We start from the raw sequence: 9,382 nt of genomic DNA, 5'->3' as shown, positions 1-9,382 counted from the left end.
TTGAACCCACTTAGCAGCGAGCTTTTCAGCCAGCAACCCAATATCAATAATGCCAAGACCCCCTTGCTCTTTATCTAAGCAACACACCTTGAAAGCAACTTTGTTGATCCTCCTCCTGTCAAGGGAACCTCCCCACAGATAATTACCCAAGATGGAGTTTAGGGATTGAAGTTGGGTCTCTGACGGCTTCCAGCAGGCCAGGAAGTAGACGACGGAGGGGATGATGAAGTGATTGAGGACAAAGGCTCTGGAGGCGACCCCTGTGTTAATGTGGCTCCATTTCTTGACCTGCAGCTTAAGTTTATTGAGCACATAGTCCCACCTTTGTTTAGCAGAGATGTTAAAGCCCATCGGGATACCAAGAAGTCTGAAAACGACACCATCGGGGATAATCTTACAGCCAGCGGCAAGAATCGAAGGAGGGGGCCCTCCTTCTAACACTCTGAAGCTGGTCTTGGAGTGGTTTATTTGGGAACCACTGGCCAGGCAAAAGGTCTCAAGGCAGGACATGAAGTGGGCAGCCGTCTGCACTTCATTCCGAAGCAGCACATTAGTGTCATCAGCAAAAAGTTGAAGGCATAAAGGGTTAGGCCTGTTGGGAATCTCGATACCCTTAATGTTGTTGCTAGCTATTTCCTTGTTAACCAACCAACCAAGAGCATCAGCAACAATGGCAAAAAGAAGGGGGGAGAGGGGACAGCCTTGTCTAATAGATTTCCTAAGAGGAAAGGCCTCAGTGAGAGACCCATTGACAGCAACCTTGGAAGACGCATTGCCAAGCAAAGTTTGGACATACTTAATGAACTTCCTGTTGAGGCCCATATCCTGAAGGGATTGGAAAAGGAAAGACCAATCAATTCTATCATAGGCTTTATCAAAGTCTATTTTGAGGAAGATGTAATTCTGCCCAGAGTTTTCCGCATGCTCCATGCCCTCCCAAAGGCTAATAATAGCATCAAGAATATATCTACCCTTGATGAAACCCTTTTGTTCTTTGAGGATCCATTCGTCCATATGGGGGTTGATTCTACTAGTGAGAATATGAGCATAGACTTTGTAAAGGGAGGTGAGACATGTTATGGGTCTCCAGTTTCCAAGATCTTCTTTTTCATCTTTTTTGTGGATCAGTTTGATGATCCCCATATTGGTCCTTTCAGCCAGACCACCTTTCTTCATGGCTTCCCTCCAGATGTTAAGGATGTGAGGGGTCAGTTCATCTTTAAAAGCAAGAAAGAATTCATTAGGAATCCCATCTTCCCCCGGAGATTTCCTCTTTTTGAGATGAGAGATAGCCTCCTTGACCTCCTTCTCAGAGAACGGGGCGTCAAGCTTAAGAGCTAAAGCTGGGTTGACGACCTTTTTCCTAATGAGAGCAATCTTGGCTCTAGCAGCAGTAACTTCTTGAGAGGGAGGCTGAGCTGTGGAGAACAAGTTAGAAAAGTGCTCCTTGATGACCTGCAAGTTTTCGACATCATCTGAAGCGGAAGAACCATTGGGCTTCTTGACAATTTCCTCCTTTTATGCATATATCGTCGACGACCATTCCTTTTCTCCTTTTACGTAGCCTTTGAGTGTATAACGAGGTCCATACACGATGCGCATATAACGTAGGCAAATACACGTATGGAGATGGAAGTCAATACACGTACGTAGATCAAAGTCCATACACACGTAAATCGAAACTCCATACATGCGTAAATCGAAACTCTAAACCAACACTCCATACATGCGTAAATCAAAACTCCATATACGCGTAAATCGAGATCCATACACGAGCGTACGAGGTCCATACACGCATACACACATACACACTTTTTGTTTTTGGTTGTTGTTTTGTTTGTTATTTTGTTTTTGTTTTGTTTACTAGTAGATAGGAAAGCAATCAAAAATCGCACAATATATATATATATAGAGAGTTGTTTTTTGTTTTGTTTACTAGTGGATATGAAATTAATCAAAAATCGCACAAAAATATCTCATCTCATTTCATCAACACAACCAATCCAACTTCGGTAGCTTGTTTGGTAGTGTATTTGGGTGGCATCTCCTAGTCCAAAACATGCATTCTACCACTCTCTCAAACACCACAAAACCTAATTCATTGACTGTAGCACGTGCCTACTCTTGTTGTTGGGTTTTGCTGAAGCACGACTGAAGCAGCATCTCGTCCTCCATAGCATCTCTTCAAATCTATCCACAACATCTCGTTGTGCTTCTTCTACTAATCACGCCGATGGTCGGACTGCCGTCTCCTCTTCTTTCTTGGACTGCAGCGTGTAGCCCTCTTCTTGAAGCTCACCAACCACATTGTCTTTTGCCTCAATTGTAGACAAACAACCTCTTCTTTGCACCTTCCAAAGCCTAATGCTCCCGGCAGATGCAACAATGAAGATTCCCTTTGTAGCCCAACAAATGCGGTAGAAGCCAGCCAAGTATTAGGCTAAAAGCTTGGCTTTAGGCTTTGGGAAGGAGATGAAGAGACCAATTGCACAAGAAAATGCTCAAGCTACACACACAACTAAACTATAGAACTCTCAAGATCCTTACCCCCTCCATCACTAAAGGGACACATCGTGCAATATTCAAGAAGAACAAGTGCAAGAACAAGAAAGCAAGAGAGGGAAGAATGAGGAGACACTTCCCCTTTGAGGATATGTGCCATCCTCCAACCACCCAAACCACTTCTTGATTTTTTAATTCATTTGCAATAAAAATCTCAAATACGTTACATGTCAAATGAAGCCTTATTTTGCATCCTAAAACTAATGTTCCTATGCACTACCAAAGTTGGGAGCAAATGTGCATGGCATTTACAAATTGCGGACCCGCTATAAAATGCCTTCACTTACAAAGTGCTCATTAAATATTGCAATGAGATGTTTACAAGGGCATAAATGCCAATAAAGATAAACAAAATAATTATTTTTGCCAATGTAGAACACTTTGTTAATGCCATTTTTGGTACCAAATTTGGAGGCTAACAGTCATAGATATCTGCGCTTTCACCCTATCAACTGCATGATATGCTCACAACCACATATTGAACATAATACAAAGATTCTTTACTTTCCAAAAAAATGGGGTTATCACATTTTCTACTCTGTATAATCGCCACTTAGCATCGTGCAATATGACACCCATGGCGCATCAAAAAAACCTTCAAGCTCACCTACCATACATCTTCGTCACCTTACAATTGCTGGCTTACTCTCTGTAGAGCAAACCAATCAATGGCCTTGTGCTTCTTGTCACCTACTACATCATTGCGCCACCTTCGATCTGAGAAAAAAATGATCACCCGATCTTGAGTGTGATCACCATCTATTAACCACATTTGGTTAACGCTTGGACTTCACCGACATTCCCACACTTTAATTCAACAAGCAACTTTAGTTTTAACATAATTCACATCATTTGACGTTGTAAGTGCTTGTATGATGCTCCTAGGTTATGTACGTCAAGGTTACATCATGAGGAACTGGACTAGAAATGCCATTCCATTGTAATTGCCACAAGTTATAGGCCATGGACGCCCAAGTCACTTACTCCCAGGCGGCCTAGTGGGAAAAGGCTTGGAAGTATAAAGGCCAATTTCTCATGTTTGTAACACACAATCCCCCATTTGTGCAATAGAAGTTTGGTGTTCTCTCCTCTCTCTCTCTTGCAACTCTAATCTAGCATGGGTGTGTGTGCTTAGGGTTAGGGTTTGGGGTGTGCTTTGCCATGATGCTCATTCCCTCTTGCTTCCCTCCTTCTCCTCTCTTTCCCCTCTCTCTTTGGAGCATCTAGGCATTGCACCGGCAATAGGTTCTTGCCAAGCTTTCCACACAAAGCTTGGTTGTACCACCCATCAGAGATCGCAACCGCATACGGCGTGACAACGGATGCGGGAGAAGAACGGACACGAGCGGCTATCCACATGTGACGGTGAAGCTCTTGAGCTTGGCTCGATCTTGGCGGTTTGGCAAGTTCCTCGTCGACATTGTTGCATGATTTGGTGAACATCTTTGGCGCCGGGGAGCGCCTTACCACTTCTCGTGGTGGAAGCTCTTCTCATTTCGACCCCTCCGGTGGAGTCTACCATTGCCTGGCATTGCTCAATGGAGTGCCATTCGTGATGCTTGGATTTGGGTAAGTGATTTGATGTTTAATTTTGTTGCTTTTGTTTTATTTTGCTTGGTTTTTGGTTGCTTTTTGTTTGAAGCTTTCCATTAAAGCTTGTATGCATAAATAGGCTTGCATTAGGCTTCAATCATTGCATTAGGCATCAAAAAATGAAGAAACTTGTTAGCTTTTGTGTATACATTAGCCTAGAAGCATTAGAAATTACATTAGGTTAGCATTTGTGTGATTTTTGCATCAATTAGTGTATAAAGTTAGTGAAAAATTTGAGAAAAAACACCAAAAATACATGCTTGGTTGATGCCCCAAACGTGGTCATTTGGCATCATTAGAGAGCTCTATGTGTAGCTTTAAGCAAGGGCATCTACCCCATCAAAAAATAGTAGGAAAATCAACCTCCTAGAGCCTTCAAAAATTCAAAATTTGGAGCAAGGCAAGACTCTTGAAATTTTGGTTTTTGGATTAAGGAAAAAATTAGATTAAATTTGGTTAATCTTGCTTAACAATAATTAAAATTAAACCAAAATTAGTAGAGGGTGTGTCTATGATAAAATTAATTAATCTTGCTTAGCAATAATTAAACCAAAATTAGTAGAGTGTGCGTTTATGACAAAAATTGATGGGCATTAATGTAGTATAATAAAAAATTCTTTACAACTGACAGAAAAAACGGCTGGAAATTAAATTCTGACACTGTTAGTCCACGCGTATTTTTTGATGATACATGCGTTCATCCTGACGATGAATGCGTACATCCTCGTCTTGAACGTGTACATCCTCATCGTTGAACGCGTTCATCCTTAAAAAAAACTCGATACACGCGTTTATTCTCAGGATGAACGTTCGTGCATCCTTGTCGATGAACGCGTAATTCCTCAGGAATTACGAACGTTCATCCTTAAAAAAAAAAACTCGATACACGCGTTCATCCTGAAGATGATCGTTCGTGCATCCTTATCGATGAACGCGTAATTCCTCATGAATTACGAACGTTCATCCTTTTAAAAAAAACTCGATACATGCATTCATCCTCAGGATGAACGTTCGTGCTTCCTTGTCGATGAACGCATAATTCCTCAGGAATTATGAACGTTCATCCAAAAAAAAACTCGATACATGCATTCATCCTCAGGATGAACGTTCGTGCATCCTTGTCGATGAATGTGTAATTCCTCAGGAATTACGAACGTTCATCCTTAAAAAAAAACAAACTCGATACACGTGTTGATCCTCAGGATGAACGTTCGTGCATCCTTGTCGATGAACGCGTAATTCCTCAGGAATTATGAACGTTCATCCTTTATAAAAAAAATCGATACACACGTTCATCCTCAGGATGAACATTCGTGCATCCTTGTCGATGAACGCGTAACGTTCATTCTTTTTAAAAAAACTCGATATACGCGCTCATCCTCAGGATGAACGTTTGTGCATCCTTGTCGATGAACACGTAATTCCTCAGGAATTACGAATGTTCATCTAAAAAAAACTCGATACACGTGTTCATCCTTAGGATGAACGTTCGTGCATCCTTGTCGATGAACGCGTAATTCCTCAGGAATTACGAACGTTCATCCTTTAAAAAAAAACTTTTTTTTTCATAATGCTACCGACAAGTGCACCGAACCTTTTTTCATCGATTCCGAGGATGCGATCGCCAATCGGAAGGGGAGAAGTGTGTTCGCACGCCAGTGTTCACACGCAAAGTGGTCTAAAACCAAAAAGGTATCCGAAACACACACATCCGACGAACCGACTTCATAGTCATGTTTCAACACATCACGAGACCTCGTCCGACCCTCGCCACACCAAGGGTGCCTTCACAGTCATGTTCCAACACATCACGAGACCTTGTTCGACCCTTGCCCCAAGGGTGCCCACTCCTCATTAGAGTGTGTTCATGCACAGACCAATCCAAGCACACACATGCACATTTGGACGCATAAGCACCAAAGTAGGCCGAAATACTTCACGCCCCACACCATGGACACTCTTCGGACACGATGGACCATCCCTGAGATGCCTGCTTTACTCCAAAGCCCCCCGGCTATCGTACATACACATTTGGCCGCACAACCAAGCACGACTTAGGTCGTTGCTCCGTCCATACATGGTATGACCATAAGTGCAGTGTCTCGGACAATTCCCTTGACTCCACACGCATCTATTGTATACATGCCCCGGCTAGATGAATCGTTCTTTGGCCGCATGGGTGAGACCATCCACGTTGAATCCTCCACTAGTGGTGCTTCACCCTACACGCACATGCGAGAGGATGCACATTTTGATCATGCATGCACGCATAGCCCTCTCTCACGTGAACCGTCCGTGTTCGCACCACCCACATCACCTCCTCTTCACCCCCCACCTTCAATTTTTCACTTGGTTGAAGCTATAGGAAGGGGAGCGGCCCACGAGATACGCCTTATAGCACTAGAGCCATACACAAAGCCCGTTCCCATTCAAATCTCTAAGCTAATGACCAAATTCACTGGATCGGAAGACCCCTTCCATCATATTGAGCTATTTGAGCAAATTTGTGAAGTTTTTGGAGATTTGAATGATGACATATGCATCCAGGCCTTCGGATTGACCCTCCAAGGCACAGCAAGCCAATGGTTTCACACCATCCCTGTGGAACATAGAGCAACATACACGAGCCTCAAACAGGCTTTTACTATTGGCTTCACACCCCGAGGATCCAAATGGAGTCCTGCCCTCCAACTCTATCACATTCGGCAGTACCCCAACGAGTCTATGCGCGACTACATTGTCCGCACCAAGTGCCTAGACTCACCTGCAAAGCGAATGAGAAGTTGAGTGATCAGCAACTCCTAGGACGATTCCTAGAAGGACTCCATAGCATGAGGCTTCATGATTATCTATTGGTCAAAGACCCAGCCTTGTTTGATTATCTATTGGTCAAAGACCCAGCCTCGTTTGATCAGTGTTGCAAATGGGCTATCTTCTTGGAAGATAATTTGCGGGAACTAGAGTCCTACCATGAGCCTGAGCACGTGCCCCTTGCAACATGGCCCGAACTAATGGTGTTCGCACCTAACCCTAGGCCACACATGGCTCAACTAGAACCATTCTCCATGCCCCTGTTTTGGCGAGCTCTCATCAACCTCACTTGCTTCCGCCAACATTGACCCCGCCCCAAGCACAAACCATGGAGGTACGCACCACACATCCAAGCATTGCTCCCATCTACTAGAGCAATCTACCATTGCCAATGTCTCCCTTTAAACCTACACCGCTCGTGCACACCATTGGTGCACCTGGAGGAAATCCTCCCTTGCAGTGCTTCTACTCCCATGGCCCTCATCGACCCTCATTGAGTGGCCGAATGTCCAAACAAACCTAACTCGGATGCAGCATTGACACCATTGTGTCATGCTTGTGGAGTAGACCACTTCTACAAAGATTGCCCATTGTGTGCAGTTAGGTTGTCCACAATTACTGGCTTGCCAGATGCATCCATAAATGTGCTCAGTGTTCAGCGTGGAGCAATAACCATGGTCCCATTACCTGTGCTCACACGATTGCATAACAAGCAATGAAAGGCTACAGCCAATGAAGCCGCCAAAGCTTTTACGTCCAAGCTTGCTAAAGGCAAGCAAGAGCCTGCCCACAGGAAGCAAAATGAAACAGAGATCCAAACACAAAAGCAAAGGTGACACCAATGTCATCTTACTGAGTAGCTCCGCAAAAAGCACAGACTCGATGCCATCCTCTTCTAAGAGCGATGCACACAAAGAAACCCCCTCCAAACCCGTAATAGTCGACAAGGGAAAGGCTCCAATGAGTCCTACACCCTTACCCAAGCCGATCATTGAGAAAAACGAGATTGAAACTAAACCCAAACCTAAACCCAAACCGGAGCCTATACAAAAGGAATCCTGCCATGGATTTGCAAAGATTCTATTTGTAGAGGAGGACCCCTTTGCAGAATATCCTATGGTGGATGCAATCCAAACTACAACCCCCCTGTACAAACTGCAAAGCCCACCTCGCCAAAAACCAAAGCACCTACAAAAGAACATGGGCATCATGTTGAAAAAGATGACTCACATCCTATCTTGCCCATTGAGTACAAAGGTCGACAGACCAAAGCCATCTTGGATGGCGGTGCTAGAGCAAAAGTCCTAACAAAACAATGTTGGATGAAATGGGGACAGCCACCCCTAAACAGAACCACATTGATTGCCGAATTGGCTGATGGCACAGCAACAACGCCCTTAGGTCTAACCCAACCACTCGACATCAAGACTGCAGGGCTAAACTTTCAACAAACCTTCATGGTCATGGACTTTAACAAGCAGCTGGGTGCATATGATGTCATCCTTGGTTGTCCCTACCTGCGTGAAACAAAATTAATCCATGACTGGGGTACCGATTGTGTCTACATCCGCAAGGATGAAGAGACCATAGAAGTTGATCTCCACACGGGTGAAATATACCCCATGGAAGAACCTTGCTCCCCAGCCAAGCCTGCCCCCGTCAATATCTGCCAAGCTTGCCATAATCTCATTGAAAGCGAGAGTGAGAGTGAAGGAGACCCAGAGGGTAGAGCACTTCAATTGGCTGTCAGCTCTTAAAATTGTATATGACCCGAGCCTCCGAAGCAACAAATTGCAGGATGTACATTATGCAACTCTCTACGCTTTGAACGTAGGAGAAGGCCCCTCCTCTGACTCTCCAACCATAATAGTTTGGCTAGACTTCAAGTCCGGCAAGAACATGCAACAAAGGTGAGCATTGCTCAGCCCACAAACAAGCCATAACCTCGTGCCACATGACACTTGGGTATCCATGGGCCAGCCCTCGTTAAGAGCAACCATGATCCAAATCCAAATACAAGATAAACACAAAGTCCAAAGCATGGGATCTTTTAGACAAACTATCCATACATTGACTAACCCATTGCTTTGTGAGTTTCATGTAGTCTCCCCAGGGGTAACCAATGAAGAAATCATCCTCGGAGGGACTTTGATAAACAATGAAACATGCAAGATCAATACGACCAACCAAACAACAACACTAAAGCTCCCCCGAGGTAAAGCAATAATGATGCTATGGGAAGGGGAGAGCGCAACATCACCAACACCAGTAGTACTACATGAAGCCTTAAAGACAACAGTAGTAGTAGCTGGTAAGCCCCCTAACACATGCACAACTCCAAGACGTGAAGAGCCAGAGTTCATATACCCGAGATTGTGGCTTGGATTTCCAATCCAAGCCACAATCCAAGATGTGA

The sequence above is a fragment of the Cibotium barometz genome, chromosome 21 (assembly GCF_041138505.1).
Source record: "Cibotium barometz isolate CiBa-2024 chromosome 21, ASM4113850v1, whole genome shotgun sequence".
NCBI classification, from domain to species: Eukaryota; Viridiplantae; Streptophyta; class Polypodiopsida; order Cyatheales; family Cibotiaceae; genus Cibotium; species Cibotium barometz.
This window is presented reverse-complemented; position numbering follows the sequence as displayed.